Genomic DNA, 18,440 nt, shown 5'->3' on the forward strand with positions numbered 1-18,440 from the left:
AGGCACCAGGAAAGTAAAAAAAAAAAAAAAAAAAAAAAAAAAAAATGAAAGAAAGAAAAAAAAAAAAAAAAAAAAAAAAAAAAAAAAAAGGGGGATTTGTCCAAGACATGCCAATCAGCCTAGTTAAGCTGCAGCTGGGAAATCCGTTGCATGAAAAGAACACACATAAAACAAAGAATTTGAAACAATTTTATTGGTCAAAAAAACACAAAAAAACAAAACAAAAACAAAAACACCAGGACTTGGAAAAGAAGCAAGGAAAGCAAAATACACACATGTATGTTAATTTGAGACACTAACAGAATAGGTTTGACCCTTTTGCAGTGTAAATTACCAGGAGTTAAAAGGAGTGCACCCACAAATGGACATCTATTAAGGATTAAAACAACATCTTGAGAAAGAATTTCAAAAATAAGGCAGGACAGACAGTTAAATCAAAGTGAACAACATAAAAACAACAAAAATTGGCAACATAAAAAAGATTTCATGGTAAAATAACCACCACCCAGCAAACCAGAGGAACAAATAAATTGCATAAAAACACATTTGTTTTGCAACAACATAACACACAAAATACAAATAGAAAATACATGTGTTAGACACTCACTAAGGACACCCAAATGTACTCTCTTGTCAGCCACACACACAATCTTGGCTCTTTTCAGGGCAAAGTAAAGATTGCTATCTGCAAGCTTTATATAACATAGGTTTGTGTGCTAATGAGGCAATTGCAAACACATGGACAGTCCATAAAACACACAAATGCAAGTTCACCCAATGTAGAGACTGAACTCCAAAGTGGGTACACCTGTTAAGGATGTCCTTAAATTACTAACCCAAAAAACACACTCTGAGCATGCCCAGAAAAATTCAAGTGCTGTTCACACACAAAAAGCACCACCAAAAAAAAAACAAAGTCCCCGAGCATGCCCAGAACAACCCAAATGCAGCTAGCACAAAATAAGCCACCCCACTGTCCAAAATTAAGCACATCATCCAGCATGCACCAAAATTACAGATGGGACAAAACACCCCCCAGTCCAGGGGGGCAACTAAAGAGCCTAACGTGCAAAAGTTATACAACAAATACCATTGCAGTCTAAGGGAACTGACTTGGCAATTTTACTAGTCCCCACTTGGCTGGCTTATCTTCTAGTTATTGGCCTTAAAATGAGTATGGGGCCCAGGTCCCACCCTGAGGGACATATATCAATGTCACCAATTGGACAACCCCAAAAACAAAACGAGGAGAAATGCCTTTAAATATGTCAAATCGCTTAAGGGCCAGTTCACACCAATGCAGTCCAGTGCATATTTTATGCATCAAAAATGCATGGAAATTCGGTTATATGGTGTGCAATGGCATAGTTCACATCAGTGCTTGCCGTTCCAGTGCGTTCCAGTTCCAGAAAAAAAATGCATTTTTTCTGCACTGGACTGTACTGGAAAGCTGTAAAATGCATCAAAAACGCACTGGAACGCACTTGTCCTTATTTGAGGTTAAGAAAAAAGAGGGGGGAAAAAAGCACTGGACTGCATCAAAAAAGCACCAAAAACACACTGGAACGCAACAAAAACGTGCATGCAGAAAAGCGCCTGGAACGTGTCCGGACTGCGTTTCTATGGTGTGAACTGGCCCTAAGGCCCCTAAGGGCAAGATCACACCATAGAAATGCAGTCCGGATGCGTTCCAGGTGCTTTTCTGCATGCATGTTTTTTATGCGTTCCAGTGCGTTTTTGGTGCATTTTTGATGCAGTCCAGTGTGAGTGCTTCCCCCCCTCTTTTTTCTTAACCTTAAATAAGGACAAGTGTGTTGCAGTGCGTTTTTGGTGCATTTAGGTGCGTTCCAGTGCGTTTTTGATGCATTTTACAGCGTTCCAGTACAGTCCAGTGCATAAAAAATGCAGCATGTTCTACTTTTTTTTTGGGAACTGGAAACGCACTGGAACTGCAAGCACTGGTGTGAACTATGCCATTGAAAACCATGTAAGCTACTTTCCGTGCGTTTTTGATGCAGAAAAAAAACGCACTGGACTGCATGTGCTGTGAACTGGCCCTTAAGGAATAAAAGTTATTTTAAATTACTTGCGGCTATAATGAAATGTCGGTCCAGCAATTAGGAATGAGCCTAACACCACCCTGTTCGGTTTGCACCAGAACTTGCGAACAGGCAAAAAATTCGTTCGAAAACGCGAACACCTTAAAAGTCTATGGGACACGAACATGAATAATCAAAAGTGCTAATTTTAAAGGCTTATATGCAAGTTATTGTCATAAAAAGTGTTTGGGGACCCGGGTCCTGCTCCGGGGGACATGGCTCCATGCAAAAAAAAGTTTTAAAAACGGCTGTTTTTTCAGGAGCAGTGATTTTAATAATGCTTAAAGTGAAACAGTAAAAGTGTAATATTCCTTTAAATTTCGTACCTGGGGGGTGTCTATAGTATGCCTGTAAAGGGGCGCATGTTTCCTGTGTTTAGAACAGTCTGACAGCAAAATGACATTTCAAAGGAAAAAAAGTCATTTAAAACTACTCGCGGCTATTAATGAATTGCCAGTCCAACAATACACATAAAAGTTCATTGATAAAAACATGATGGGAATTCCCCACAGGGCAACCCCGAACCAAAAAAAAAAAAAAAAAAATGACGTAGGAGTTCCCCCTAAATTCCATACCAGGCCCCTGCATACATCACACAGCTCTCCCAACATAAGGATCTCACAGGATGGATGTCAGCTTTCTTCCATTGTGTTATATCTTCCCTTGGGTCACTAACCATTGATATTTATGGTCGGACGGTCCCTTATCCGAGCATGCAACCTGGCAGGCCGCAGGAAAAGAGGGGGGGACGAGAGAGCGCCCCCCCTCCTGAACCGTACCAGGCTACATGCCCTCAACATTGGAAGGGTGCTTTGGGGTAGTTGATGGGGACAAGGGCCTCATCCCCACAACCCTTGCCCGGTGGTTGTGGGGGTCTGCGGGCAGGGGGCTTATCGGAATCTGGAAGCCCCCTTTAACAAGGGGACCCCCAGATCCCGGCCCTCCCCCCCCTGTGTGAAATGGTAAGGGGTACAAAAGTACCCCCCTACCATTTCACAAAAAAACTGTTAAAAGTGTTAAAAATGACAAGAGACAGTTTTTGACAATTCCTTTATTTAAATGCTTCTTCTTTCTTCTATATTCTTTCTTCTTTCTTCTATCTTCCTTCGGTTTCTTCCTCCATCTTCTTCTTCTTCTGGTTCTTCTGGTTCTTCCTCTGGTGTTCTCGTCTGGCATCTTCCTCCGCGGCGTCGGCGCCTTCTTCCCTTCTTCTCCCCGGGCCGCTCCGCATCCATGATGGCATGGAGGGAGGCTCCCGCTGTGTGACGCTTCTCCTCTTCTGACGGTTCTTAAATAACGGGGGACGTGAAATGGTAAGGGGGTACCTATCATTTCACAAAAAAAACTGTCAACAATGCTAAAAATGACAAGAGACAGTTTTTGACAATTCCTTTATTTAAATGCTTCTTCTTTCTTCTATCTTCTATCTTCCTTCGGTTTCTTCCTCCATCTTCTTCTTCTTCTGGTTCTTCTGGTTCTTCCTCCGGTGTTCTCGTCCGGCATCTTCCTCCACGGCGTCTTTTTATCTTCTTCTCCTCGGGCCGCTCCACATCCATGATGGCATGGAGGGAGGCTCCCACTGTGTGACGCTTCTCCTCTTCTGAAGGTTCTTAAATAACGGGGGGGGGGGGGGTGGAGCCACCCGGTGACCCCGCCCCCTCTGACGCACGGGGACTTGACGGGGACTTCCCTGTGACATTCCCCGTGACGTTAGAAGGGGGCGGGGTTACATAACGGGTCACCGGGTGGCCCCGTCCCCCGTTATTTAGGAACCGTCAGAAGAGGAGAAGCGTCACACAGCGGGAGCCTCCCTCCATGCCATCATGGATGCGGAGCGGCCCGGGGAGAAGAAGGGAAGAAGGCGCAGACGCCGCGGAGGAAGATGCCAGACGAGAACACCAGAGGAAGAACCAGAAGAACCAGAAGAAGAAGAAGATGGAGGAAGAAACCGAAGGAAGATAGAAGAAAGAAGAAAGAATATAGAAGAAAGAAGAAGCATTTAAATAAAGGAATTGTCAAAAACTGTCTCTTGTCATTTTTAACACTTTTAACAGTTTTTTTGTGAAATGGTAGGTGGTACTTTTGTACCCCCTTACCATTTCACACAGGGGGGGAGGGCCGGGATCTGGGGGTCCCCTTGTTAAAGGGGGCTTCCAGATTCCGATAAGCCCCCCGCCCGCAGACCCCCACAACCACCGGCCAAGGGTTGTGGGGATGAGGCCCTTGTCCTCATCAATATGGGGACAAGGTTTTTTGGGGGGCTACCCCAAAGCACCCTCCCAATGTTGAGGGCATGTGGCCTGGTACGGTTCAGGAGGGGGGGGGCGCTCTCTCGTTCCAACCTCTTTTCCTGCGGCCTGCCAGGTTGCGTGCTCGGATAAGGGTCTGGTATGGATTTTTAGGGGGACCCCAGGCAATTTTTTTTATTTTGGCGCAGGGTTCCTCTTAAAATCCATACCAGACCTGAAAGGCCTGGTATGGATTTTTAGGGGGACCCCACGCATTTTTTTTTTTCTGAATTTTGTTTGTTTTCTTAATGCTGTTTTTATCAATGAACTTTTATATGTATTGCCGGACCGACATTTCATTAGAGCCTCACAAAGTGAACCAGTGTTAAAAAAAAAAAAAAAAAGTCTAGAGGTGCGCCCGTGTTCAACCTATGCAAATGCTTTTACGTTGCCTGACATTTACTAATATTTTGCCGGCGCAGTGAACCAAAGTATTTGAACAAGCGCAAATGCCGTTTGAGAATGCGCAGTGTATAAATTCACCTCCCACAGTTTAAATGTATTTGCCAGCGCTGCCGGCTTGTTCAGAGAAAGTCACTTTCTCGTTCTATTTTGGCCATATTTGTGACTTGGACAGTTAGTACTACACTTCCCCACATCACCCCCATATTACTGGCACTTCCAGCTTGTTTAAATTTGAAGTTAAAGATGCCGTGCACCAGGTCTATAGTGGCGTACAGATCACCTCTTCCCAGTGGCGTATCCAAGGTATGGCAGATATGGCAAGTGCCATGGGCGCCATATGAAGGGGGCGCTCGTGAGTGGCTGGGCAGCAAGGCACTTGCCAGGATTCCTCTTCCCCACCTGGACTCTCCAGCTCCTCGCGCTCCTCCATGCGCAGCTTTTTCTCCCCACATCACTGGTTGGAGGAGCAGCAGCTGTAGCTCAACTCCAGTGACCCAATGCGAGCCACTTTCTGATCCCTGGGGAGGGACTTCACTCTCCACGCCCCCCATGGCCGGTTTCCTTCTGTGGAAGACGCACAGGGTTGCCAGTGGCAATGGGAGGGGGCGAGCGCGAGGGAGCGCGGCTAGCGATTTATCAGATTGGACGTCAGCGGTCACTCACGTGGAGGTAGAATTCGGTGGTTGAAGTGACTGAAGGAGGAAGAGCGGCAGAGGAGGACGGAGAGAGAGCAGGCTGTGAGAAGGGGGGACCCTGAGAGATCGCGGCGCCATGTCCTTCACGTTCAGGAGGAGAGAAGCCAACCAATTTGTGAGTGTGACTCCCCTGACATGGCCAGCCATAAGAAACTGAGAGGGCATGCTGGGAGTTATAGTCCCCCCTCTACCAGAGACTGGCAGGACATGCTGGGGGTTATAGTTCTCCCCCAGACACTGTCAGGACATGCTGGGAGTTTTAGTTCTCCCCCAGAGACTGGCAGGACATTCTGGGAGTTATAGTTCTCCCCAGAGACTGGCAGGACATGCTGGGAGTTGTGGTTCTCTCTCCTAGAGACTGGCAGGACATGCTGGGAGTTATAGTTCTCCACCCCCAGAGCCTGGCAGGACATGCTGGGAGTTTTGGTTCTCCTTCCCACAGACTGGCAGGACATGCTGGGAGTTATAGTTCTCCCCTCCAGAGACTGGCAGGACATGCTGGGAGTTATAGTTCTCCCCTCCAGAGACTGGCAGGACATGCTGGGAGTTATGGTTCTCTCTCCCACAGACTGACAGGATATGCTGGGAGGTATAGTACTCCCCCAAAGACTGGCACGACATGCTGGGAGTTATGGTTCTCCCTCCTAGAGACTGGCAGGACATGCTCTGAGTTATAGTTCTCCCCTCCAGAGACTGGCAGGACATGCTGGGAGTTATGGTTCTCCCTCCCACAGACTGGCAGGATATGCTGGGAGTTATAGTTCTCCCTTCCAGACTGGCAGGACATGCTGGGAGTTATGGTTCTCCCTCATATAGACTGGCAGGACATGCTGGTAGTTATAGTTCTCCCCCCAGAGCCTGGCAGGACATGCTGGGAGTTATGGTTCTCCCTCCCACTGACTGGCAGGACATGCTGGGAGTTATAGTTCTCCTCCAGAGACTGGCAGGACATGCTGGGAGTTATGGTTCTCCCTCCCACAGACTGTCAGGATATGCTGGGAGTTATGGTTTTGCCTCCTAGAGACTGGCAGGACATGCTGGGATTTATAGTTCTCCCCTCCAGAGACTGGCAGGACATGCTGGGAGTTATGGTTCTCACTCCCACAGACTGACAGGATATGCTGGGAGTTATGGTTCTCCCTTCCGGAGACTGGCAGGATATGCTGGGAGTTATGGTTCTCCCTCCTAGAGACTGGCAGGACATGCTGGGAGTTATAGTTCTCCCCTCCAGAGACTGGCAGGACATGCTGGGAGTTATAGTTCTCCCTCAGAGAATTGCAGGACATGCTGGGAGTTATGGTTCTCCCTCCCACAGACTGGCAGGATATGCTGGGAGTTATAGTTCTTCCTTCCAGAGACTGACAGGACATGCTGGGAGTTATAGTTCTCCCCTCCAGAGACTGGCAGGACATGCTGGGAGTTATGGTTCTCCCTCCCACAGACTGGCAGGATATGCTGGGAGTTATAGTTCTCCCTCCTATAGACTGGCAGGACATGCTGGGAGTTATAGTTCTCCCCCCAGAGCCTGGCAGGACATGCTAGGAGTTCTGGTTCTCCCTCCCACAGACTGGCAGGATATGCTGGGGGTTATAGCTCTCCCCAGAGACTGGCAGGACATGCTGGTGGTTATAGTTCTCCGCCAGAGACTGGCAGGACATGCTTGGGGTTATAGTTGTACTCCAGAGACTGGCAGGACATCCTGGGGGTTATAGTTCTACTCCAGAGACTGGCAGGACATCCTGGGGGTTATAGTTCTACTCCAGGGACTGGCAGGACATACTGGGGGTTATAGTTCTCCGCCAGAGACTGGCAGGACATGTTGGGGGTTATAGTTCTCCTCCAAAGACTGGCAGGACATCCTGGGGGTTATAGTTCTACTCCAGAGACTGGCAGGACATACTGGGGGTTATAGTTCTCCCCCAGAGACTGGCAGGACATGCTGGGAGTTATGTTATTTGCCAATCCATAATTCATTAATTAATAAATTAAAGAGCTTGACTTGTCGTTTTGTTAAGGTTATCTGAAAGATGGGTTTGAAATGTTTTGACAAGGGCGCAGTTTCAGTGCTTGCCATAGGTGCCATTTTCACTAGATACGCCTCTGCCTCTTCCCGTGCTCCCGGAAGAGAATAGTAAATGGGGGATCGCGCTATGTTACCGGCGCAAATGCTTTGTAAATACGGAAATGTCATTTGCGCATCGGCGTGCACCACAAGTCATGGCGCAAATGCTTCGTAAATCAGCCCCGTAGTCTTTTCCCTTGTTTGAATCCTCTATGCAACGGGACAAGAAAGTCTCCCCTCTTCTGCATTGCTAGGGGCAATGGCCAGCAGGTTAACCGTGAAGGTGGATCTCAGTGGGACCTCCAAATGTAGCGGTGTCCTTGTGGGGTTGCTGCGTGTTTCAACATCCACACATTTCACCCTGCTGGTTAGACATGCATTTTGGCACACTTTCCCAGACAATGAACAGTCTCTTGCTTGTTTTTGTTGTTTTTATTAGGGGATTAAACTCGGATGGGGAAAAGGGACATGGGATGCCCAGATAATGAATAAAAGTAGTTGAGTCTAGATCTGACAGTCTCTTCCTATGCACATGTCCAGCACACTACTTGATCACTTGCTTCACTTCACTGTCCAAATCTAGATTCCTGTCACCATTAACACATGGCTAGGCCTCACTCTGAATAAGTCCTGACGTTTTCCTGATAGCTCATTACAGGCAGGGATTTGCTGTCCCCTTTTGTGGTAGCAACCATTTTAGATGAGAAGAATAAATGTGCTAACTGACACTTGGTGGACTACTGATCCCAGCACATCCGATGCAAATCCTGCCAGCCCTCCTGGCTGCAGCGACTTGACTTCACAACAACCCCACAGTCTCTCCCTCTGGCTCCATATACAACTCTTGGCATGTCTCTTCCAGAGCTTCCCACTGTGCTTTTCACTCACCGATCCTGGCATGGATCCCTTCTGAATGACTTGCCTGGATGTGCTCCCAACTGTCCTCTTTCCTGCTCCTGTTCCAGGACACCTTTGTATGACCATGTAGAGAGAGGCTCCCTCTTAACTCCTCTTAACTCCTGAGCTCCTGATCTAACAAACACCCCCCCAGGAAGGGGGTTCCCTCAGACCGCGACAGTCTAACACTCCATCATTCAGTTCAACCACCTGACAACTCCTCCCACAGCAGGCTGACCATGGGTATATATAGGAGGCCTGCCCCCTGCCAATCCTAGTTGGTGATTGGTCAGGGCTCCCACATGCACCCAATGTCACTCCAGCTCTCCTCATGTCTCTCTCTCACTCCCATGCCCCCAGATCAAAACAAACTGGTCTAGCTCCCAGCTAGGCCTGCCTAAATTTAGCTGCACTGGCAGTATGCACAAATACCACTACACTAGCACCTACCTAAAAGTAAAGGGTGCTACACAATGCAACTTCTCCTTCCTCTCTCCAGTCTTCACTCCCCTGCAGAGCTGCGCTGAAACTGAGCTGTGCCAGCACTCTATCGCTTCCTACAGGCTGGAGGGAGGAGAACACCCAGGCCTCTCTCCAGCTATTTTAGGAAGCCACAGTCCGCTCTAAATTATTGGTCTAGTTTTAAAGCGGACTGAAAAACAGACACATGATTCAAACCCCTACTGAATACCCCCCTCCGAGTTGAAAAGTTACATAGAGGTAAGGCTTTCAGGCGATACCAAAACATGGCATATTAAAATCAATTCAAAACAGAAAGAAATTTATAAATGTACTCAGCTCTTCTCGACGCCGCTCACAGTCACGCCCAGTCCCGCCCTATGATGGACATAACACAGGTCCAATGGCGGACTGGGCGTGACTGTGAGCGGCGCCGAGAAGAGCCGAGTACACTCGGCTATGTGTATCTCGGCTCCGCCCAGTCACTGTGATCTCGGCAGCGCTCGTTCAGCTCCGCCGAGTCCCTGCGAACTCCGCTGCGCCATATTTAAATCTACACGCTATGTGTATGTCGGCGGCAATCGCGGCGATCGATCACAGTTAGCGGAGATCGGCGTATAACACGCACCGCCGATTTTCCCCTGATTTTAAGGGGAAAAAAGTGCATGTTATAGGCCGATAAATACAGTATCTTCTCTAAACGTGCATATCCACTTGGATTGAACTGAATCCACATTCCTTCTCTGCAACTAATAGTTCCAAATAAAATGCCCAATAGCAAAAGAAGAGGTGGGACAATTGCATGTTGGAATTTAGCTGCTATATAAAAAAGGAGTAAAGTAGCAGCACAGCTCAGATTGCAGAGGCTTGCTACAAAGTACAAGATCCTGGCACAGTAGCAGAATACAACTTTAACAAACAAAGCTCTTTTATCCATAACCGGTGACCAGAGTACAGAAGGTAATCTCTCCTAATTTATTCTCCTTTACCTTTAGATGGGGATGTATGTTTTTTTTTTTTAATTTGAAGGATAACGTATTAAAGAAATGTATATGCTATTTTAGAATAAAATTATTTTGAATGAATAAAGGAAAATGCAACCCCCAAACATCACGTTTTCTTGTAATTAGCACTGATTATTTTCCCTGAAGTGACTTTAATCTTGCAAGGTTTATCCAGCTTAAACCCTGCAGTGAGGGAGGCAGCGATCACCTCCAGATTACTGCACCTCTTTTTGCAGGGGTACTTTAATTAATATCCAAGGGTGGGGGTGGACGTCTTTTGGTGGAAGTGATGATTGATTGATTCTTTTATTTTGGGTGGAGTGTGGACGCTTTACTGGAAGTTTTAATGTTGTTTGTGTCTGGCTGGGGCAGTGAACCTTGTCTATATATCCTATTTATCATGTCATTGGGGCAGAAAGGGAGGAAATGCTACATTTTCCATGAATAGAGGGTAAATTTTACAATGGGGAGAGTTGTTCTGGTGATAACTAAGAGGGTTTCCTGCTCACTTTCAATAGATTTTGCCTCAGAGGTTGTAATACAGTATTTCCTACGCATTACTATTGCTTATTTTGCACCATAGATGACTTTTGCTGCTCTGAAGAATATTGGGTCCCAACCAAATTTAAACTAATGGGACTTTAACCAGTTGACCTCAGGAAAAACAACCCCCCTTCATGACCAGGCCATTTTTTGTGATACGGCACTGCATTCCTTTAACTGACTAGTGCATGGTCATGCAACGCTGTACCCAAATAAAATGTATGTCCTTTTATCCCACAAATAGAGATTTATTTTTATAGAATTTGATCACTACTGCATTTTTTATTTTTTGCACTATAAACAAAAAAAGACAGACAATTTTGAAAAAAAAAATATATATTTTTTACTTTCTGCTATAAAACATATCCAATAAAAAAAACTAAAAAAAATGAAAGTTCTTAATAAATTTAGGCCAATATGTATTCTGCTGCATATTTTTCGTAAAAAAAATTCCCAATAAACATATATTGATTGGTTTGCGCAAAAGTTATAGCATCTACAAACTATGGTATATATACTGGAATTTTTATATTATTATTTTTTATTTTATACTAGTAGTGGCGCCAATCAGCGTCTTATAGCAGGACTGTGATATAGCGGCGGACAATCGAACACTAACTGACACTTTTGACACTTTGTGGGAACCAGTGACACTTAAAAGAGCGAACAAAAGTCCCTGGATGGCTTAACTCCAATGTAAAAATGCATATAAAAGCAAAGGAGAAGGCCTTCAAAAAATACAAGGCTGAGGGATCATCATCAGCATTCAGATTTTACAAAGAATGCAACAAATGTAAGGGTGCAATTAGGGCGGCTAAGAACGCGAAAGACACATAGCGGAGGAAAGCAAAATTTTATATAAACAGTAAAAAAGGTAGGACAGACCATATTGGCCCTTAACGAATGAGGAAGGAAATCTAGTTACAAAGGATGGGGAGATGGCAAAGGTATTAAATTTATTCTTCTCCTCAGTCTTCACAAGGGAATCGGGGGGCTTCAGTAACCAAAACTGCAGTGTTTATCCTCGTGACACATCCTAGTTAGCCTAACATCAATAGTATGATAAGGGACTATATACAAGATTTTAGTAAAGAAAACCGTAGGGATGAGCCGAACACCCTCTGGTTCGGTTTGCAGCAGAACATGCGAACAGGCAAAACATTTGGCAGAACACACAAACACCATTAAAGTCTATGGGACAACGAACATGAATAATCAAAAGTGCTAATTTTAAAGACGTGTATTCCCCTTAATATTCAAAGGGCCTGAAAAAGGACTGGGGGGGACCCCATGCCGTTTTTTTAAATGAGTTTTATCTATGTTGCCGAGACCCAACAATTCATTACAGCCGCGAGCAGTTTTCAATGACAATTTTTCTTTTAGAAATGTCATTGTGTGGGGTACGCAATATATAGTAGTAGGGGTGTATATTCCCCCTCCTTTTTCTTCGTCCACCCTATACTTAATCTTGGAGAAAGTAATTTCGTATTATCCGGCAAAACTGTTGTTGATGGGTGATTTCAATGCCATTATGGCCCCTGACCTGGACAGACCTGTTCCCCCAAAACAATTTTCTACAGATTTACTTACCTGGGCTCAAGTAATGGGTGTAACTGAGGTCTGGAGGTGGAAACATCCTGAGACTAGAGCCTAATCTTGTTTTTCTGCCACATATAAAACCTCTTCTCGTATTGACCTCGCCTTTGCTAATCCGACTATGCTGTCTGATGTATTAGATGTGTCATATCTACCCAGCGGACTCTCAGATCACTCGCCATTACTTCTTAAAATTCATGCCCCATCCTATAGAACTGCAGTCCTATGGCGCTTGGGGACCCACTGGCTTTCTCATGTAGACCTGACGACCAATATCACACCATGATTGGCGGAATATTGGGAGTTTAATGAGGGATCCTCCTCTGTTGCAATGATATGGGACGCCTTCAAGGCCTTTTCCAGGGGACAATATACCTCCTCTATTGCTGGGATTCGCAGGGAACAGGCAGCCGTTGCAACAGCACTACAGCAAGCTGTGCAACGTCAGTCTGATATTTATACTACTGACCCTACTAATATCCATTTTGACCTCCTGAATGTGTAAAACGTAAGCTACATCTCCATCTTACTGAGATCACCAGATTAGATCTACATCGGAATAAACAAATGTTCTTTGAACAGGGGGACCGTAATGGTCGTCTTCTAGCGATGTTGGCACAGCCGGATTATCCTCCAACAGTGATTCCCAATGTGGTGTCTGCCTCAGGTGCATCAGTTTCTTTATTACCAGATATATTAGAGGTCTTTCGCCAATATTATAGTTCTCTTTATACCTCTGTGTTGCCTTCTGACTTTCAGCCCAAGGATTTGGCATCCTGGCTAGACCCATTGGCATTAGGCTGGCTTTCAGATAAAGAAAGAGAATCTCTGGTGGGGCCAATAACCCCGGAGGAGGTACTGAGAGCAATCGAATCATTTCTGCGGGGGAAGTCTCCGGGTCCTGGTGGCCTCCCCATAGAGTTTTATAAGACACATGGGGATATATTAGCTCCCAAGCTAGCACAACTTTATTCTCAATGCCTGACAGATGGAGCCCTTCCAACTTCTATGAACCATGCCCATGTTATACTAATTCATAAAGATCTAAAAGATCCCTCATTTTGTGCCTCCTATAGGCCAATTGCCCTACTTAATACAGATTTTAAAATTTTGACTAAAATACTTACCATCAGACTACAGCCACTATTACCATCTGTTGTAGATATTGATCAAACTGGCTTCATGGCCAACAGGTCAACCGTTGTAAATTTGAGATGTTTGTTTACTAATATACATGCAAAGCATTTGAATGAAGGTACTAGGGTGGTGGCCTCCTTAGATATTGAAAAGGCTTTTGATACTATCGAATGGCCTTTTCTTTGGGAGGTCCTTAGAAGGATGGGGTTCCCCCTGATCTTTATTAAATGGATACAGATAATTTATCAAAACCCCACCTCAGCTATCAAGTTGGGAGGTAGCTTATCACAGTCTTTTTCTCTGTCAAGGGGTACTCGACAGGGCTGCCCCCTCTCTCCATCCCTTTTCGCTATAGCGATGAAACCGCTGGCGGAGGCTCTCCGTACTTCCCTTCATGTTAAGGGATTGCGCGTTGGCTGGCTGGAGGAAAGGGTCGCCTTGTATTCGGACGACCTACTCCTCTTTCTTAATGATGCAGGACCATCACTTAGGGGGGCCCTACAGGTCCTCAATTCTTTCTCCGCAGTCACAGGCCTTAAAGTAAACTGGGAAAAGTCACTTCTATTTCCTATAGACTCTGCGGCTCGTGCTACTGCTGATATGGATACCCCCCTAAGATGGGTGGAGAATTTTAAATATCTAGGGGTGGTGGTTTCCAGACAGGTTTCAGACTATATATCCCTAAATTTAACACCTGTGATCCAGGAGACTCAACAACGGCTGAAGGCATGGGAGTCATTACCCCTTTCATTGTTAGGACGCATAAATTTTATAAAAATGAATGTATTACCTAAATTCACATATTTATTTCGACACTCTCCCCAGTGGATCCCTAAATCTTTCTTTGCAAGGCTACATCGTATTTTCTCAGCATTCATATGGAGATCAAAGCCCCCTAGGTATAGCTGGGCAACATTGGTACGCCCGACCTCCCAAGGTGGCCTGGCATGTCCAGATTTCCATAAATATTACTTGGCTTCTCAGCTAGTAACTACGGCCTGGTGGCTTAACCCAGATACCTCAAATTCCGCTACTCAGGTAGAAGCAGCAGTGCTGGGATCCCTAGAGGCGCTGACATTTTTGATCTTTCGGGGCCCTCGTGCTCCATATTCATTGACACCATCTATGCTTACCACGCTACGTGTATGGGGAGAGGGCCTCAAAATTGAATGATATCCCCTACAGGCAATATAACCTAATGCTCCCCTCTGGTTAAATCCCACTCTGGAGCATTTCTATTCACTACCCGACCCCTATGCTTGGACTAATTTTAAGATAAAAACAGTGACACAGATCATTTTGGATAAATCTTTGATTTCTTTTTCCCAATTAATCTCTGATTTCAATATCCCTCAGTCGTATTCTTTTCGTTTCCTTCAACTCTCCCATGCCTTCAGCTGTCAATTCTCTGGCTCTCCTCTACAACTAGTCCAATCTGCCTTAGAGAAGCTTCTTAGGTTGGATTGCACAAAGAATGCTGCATGTAAATTGTATCTTCACTTAACAACTGCCTCTCTCCCTGATTTAGAGAAATTAAGATCAAAATGGTCTAAGGATATCCCTGAACTTAATGAGGATGATTGGGATAATATATGGGACTCTCCCTTCAACTCTCTCATCTCCTTGAGAGACAGACTTATTCAGTTTAAGATAGTCCACAGGGCATATTACACCCCCCATATATTAAATAAAATTAATTCAGACTCTGCTCCTGGCTGTTTGCAATGTGGGGAGATTCCTGGAGACTTTACCCATATATTCTGGACTTGTCCAGCTATCGTAAGGTATTGGGAAGAAATACTAGCTTTTATATTCAAAATAACATATATCCCACTGCAACGATCAATGCCAATATGTATTTTAGGTCTGATAGAGCAATTTATTCCTACGACAGCAGGGCGCACTTTGGTGGGGCTGCTTTTGTTCTATGCTCATAAAGCCATAGCTCTCAGCTGGAAGAAAACCACCCCCCCATCGCTGACTTTGTGGAAACAACTCATTAATAATAGCTTACCATTATACAAAGAAACATATATAAATAGGGGTTGTCTCCTCAAATATGAAAAGGTTTGATCCAAATGGCTCACGGACCCCTCTACAGCCTCAATAGCCTCCTAGAGGAATATGACTCTTTGCAATCTCTCCATTAGTTATTGGGCTCTAGGTGTACATATGTAACACGGGATGACACCTTTCATTAAAACTAAAATGGCATAGGAACCAGGTATGACCAATGTATGTATGTGGGGTTTGTTTTGTTTGTTTTTTTTTTTCTTTTTTTTTCTTTTGTGTTTTGTTTTCTATGTATATAGTTTCTTTAATTGCTGCAAATATTCATTTTTGTTTGTTGTCTGTTTTTTTGAAAATTAATAAAAACGTATATTTTAAAAAAAAAGAAATGTCATTTTGCTGTGGTACTGTTCTAAACACGGGAAAAATGCGCCACTTTGCAGGCATACTATAGACACCCCAGGCACGATATTTAAAGGAATATTTAATTTTTATTGTTTCACTTTAAGCATTAAAAAAATCACTGCTCCCGAAAAAACGGCTGTTTTTTTAAAAAAAAATTTGCATTGATACATGTCCCCTGAGGCAGGACCCGGGTCCCCAAACACTTTTTATGACAATAACTTGCATATAAGCCTTTAAAATTAGCACTTTTGATTTTTCATGTTAGTGTCCCATAGACTTTAATGGTGTGCCAGCAGCTATCGAATTTGCCGCGAACACCGCATATTGTTTGATGTTCGGAGAACAGTTGAACACCCAATGTTCGAGTCGAACTTATGCTCGACTTGAACATCGAGCTCATCCCTAGAAAATTATATCATTAGCAGTAATCAGCATGGATTCATGAAGAATCGTTCTTGCCAAACCAATCTATTAACCTTCTATGAGGAGGTGAGCTGCCATCTAGATAAAGGAAGGCCCGTAAATGTGGTGTATCTGGATTTTGCAAAAACATTTGACACAGTTCCCCATTAATGTGTACTGTTTAAAGTAAGGTCCATCGGCATGGACCATAGGGTGAGTACATGGGTTGAAAACTGGCTATAAGGGTGAGTTCAGAGGGTAGTGATAAATGGGAATTACTCAGAATGGTCAGGGGTGGAAAGTGGGGTCCCCCAGGGTTCTGTGCTGGGACCAATTCTATTTAATTTGTTCATAAACGACCTGGAGGATGGGTCAAACAGTTCAGTCTCTGTATTTGTGGACAATACTAAGCTATGCAGGGCAATAACTTCTCTGCAGGATGTGGAAACCTTGCAAGAAGATCTGAACAAATTAATGGGGTTGGCAACTACATGGCAAATGAGGTTTAATGTGGAAAAATGTAAAATAATGCATTTGGGTGGCAAAAATATGAATGCAATCTACTCACGGGGGGGGGGAGAACCTCTGGGGGAATCAAGGATGGAAAAGGACCTGGGGGTCCTAGTAGATGATAGGCTCCGCAATAGCATGCAATGCCAAGCTGCTGCTAACAAAGCAAAGAGAATATTGGCATGCATTAAAAAGGGGATTAACTCAAGAGATAAAACGATAATTCTCTCACTCTACAAGACTCTGGTCTGGCCTCACTTGGAGTATGCTGTCCAGTTCTGGGCACCAGTCCTCAGGAAGGATGTACTGGAAATGGAGCGAGTACAAAGAAGGGCAACAAAGCTAATAAAGGGACTGGAGGATATTAGTTATGAAGAAAGGTTACGAGCACTGAACTTATTCTCTCTGGAGAAGAAATGCTTTAGAGGGGATATGATTTCAATTTACAAATACCACACTGGTGACCCCACAATAGGGATAAAACTTTTCCGAGGAAATTAATTAGTTTAATAAGACACGTAGCCATTCATTAAAATGAGAAGAAATGAGGTTTAACCTTAAACTGCGTAGAGGGTTCTTTACTGTAAGAGCGGCAAGGATGTGGAATTCCCTTCCACAGATGGTGGTTTCAGTGGGGAACATAGATAGTTTCAAAAAACGATTTGATAAGCACCTGAACGACCACAACATACAGGGATATACAAAGTATATCAACCTCAACCTCACCTACTATGTAACTATGTATTGTATTGATCAGTGCTAAAAATATGCCACCGGGCCATTCACAAAAGCACAGCGCACATGTGCAGTAGGGAACTGGTTGTGAAGCCATAAGGCTTCACTGCCGGTTTCCCCTACAAGGAATGGCAGGGGGTAGCAAATGAGAGCCAATTGAAAATTTGGCTGGGGTGCCGGCATTGCGGGATCCCTGGACAGGTAAGTGTCCTAATAATAAAAATCAGCAGCTACAGTATTTGTAGCTGCTGACTTTTAATTTTTTGGTGGGGGGGCTGGAGCTCCCCTTTATCATATATACATATATGTACTGTATACTTAAGCTGGCCTTAGAAGAATTCCATTCGTAAGATGTCATTTTCAGAACTTTGGATTATCCAAGAGTTAAAGGGGACAGTTAACAAATTAACAAATGGTTTCAACCAGAACAAGCGGAAAAAAAAAATCATGGGGCAAGGAAGGAAATTTGTTAACAAATCTAATGGGAATACATTTCTAATTGTTGAATTTGCTCCCGGACAAGAAAAATTGCAACTAGCCTTATGCACATGCACTTGTCAAAGTTAATCTGGAAGTGGAACATTCATTCTATGAAAATTGAGAAACTGGCATGGTGCTTGAATGAAAAGTTGTTCTAAATTAGTTGAGTCCATGAAGGCATCATTGAATGGCCAGGCAAACTTTTTTGTCTGAAAGTTCAAAGGAAATTCTACAGGTGTAAGGTCAGCTTTACATAGTTCCAAGCTGGACCAATGTAAGTATACAATAAGGATCATTCCTGGCGTTCAAGTCATATTTAACCCTCAATTATTAATTCAGGCTGGGTTCACACTATTGCGAATTTGATGCGGCTTACAGCGCATCCAAATCGCAGAACATTAGAAAAATTTTATTTTCAATGGCTCTGGTTCACATACAGTATCTGATAAAAGTGAATACACCCCTCCCATTTTTGTAAATATTTTATTATACCTTTTCATGTGACAACACTGAAGAAATGACACTTTGATACAATGTAAAGTAGTGAGTGTACAGCTTGTATAACAGTGTAAATTTGCTGTCCTCTCAAAATAACTCAACACACAGCCATTAATGTCTAAATCGCTGGCAACAAAAGTGAGTAAAACCCCTAAGTGAAAATGTCCAAATTGGGCCCAAAGTGTCAATATTTTGTTTGGCCACCATTATTTTCC

General features: G+C 44.3%; 1 protein-coding gene across 2 annotated transcripts in view; it reads left to right on the plus strand.

Moving 5' to 3' along the window:
* The window catches only part of LOC141110922 (sulfotransferase 2B1-like), a 195,319-nt gene that overhangs the window by 7,497 nt on the left and 169,382 nt on the right, over positions 1–18,440 (plus strand). Inside the window, exon 1 of one of the 2 annotated variants that reach the window (XM_073602720.1) lies at positions 9,721–9,865. The exons of the other annotated variant lie outside the window; for it this stretch is intronic. The gene's annotated coding sequence lies outside the window, so the exon portion shown is untranslated. Of the gene's footprint in view, positions 1–9,720; positions 9,866–18,440 lie in introns of those variants that run through there. 2 annotated transcript variants of the gene reach the window in all.

Source organism: Aquarana catesbeiana, linkage group LG10 (genome assembly GCF_042186555.1).
Source record: "Aquarana catesbeiana isolate 2022-GZ linkage group LG10, ASM4218655v1, whole genome shotgun sequence".
In the NCBI taxonomy this organism is placed as follows: domain Eukaryota; kingdom Metazoa; phylum Chordata; class Amphibia; order Anura; family Ranidae; genus Aquarana; species Aquarana catesbeiana.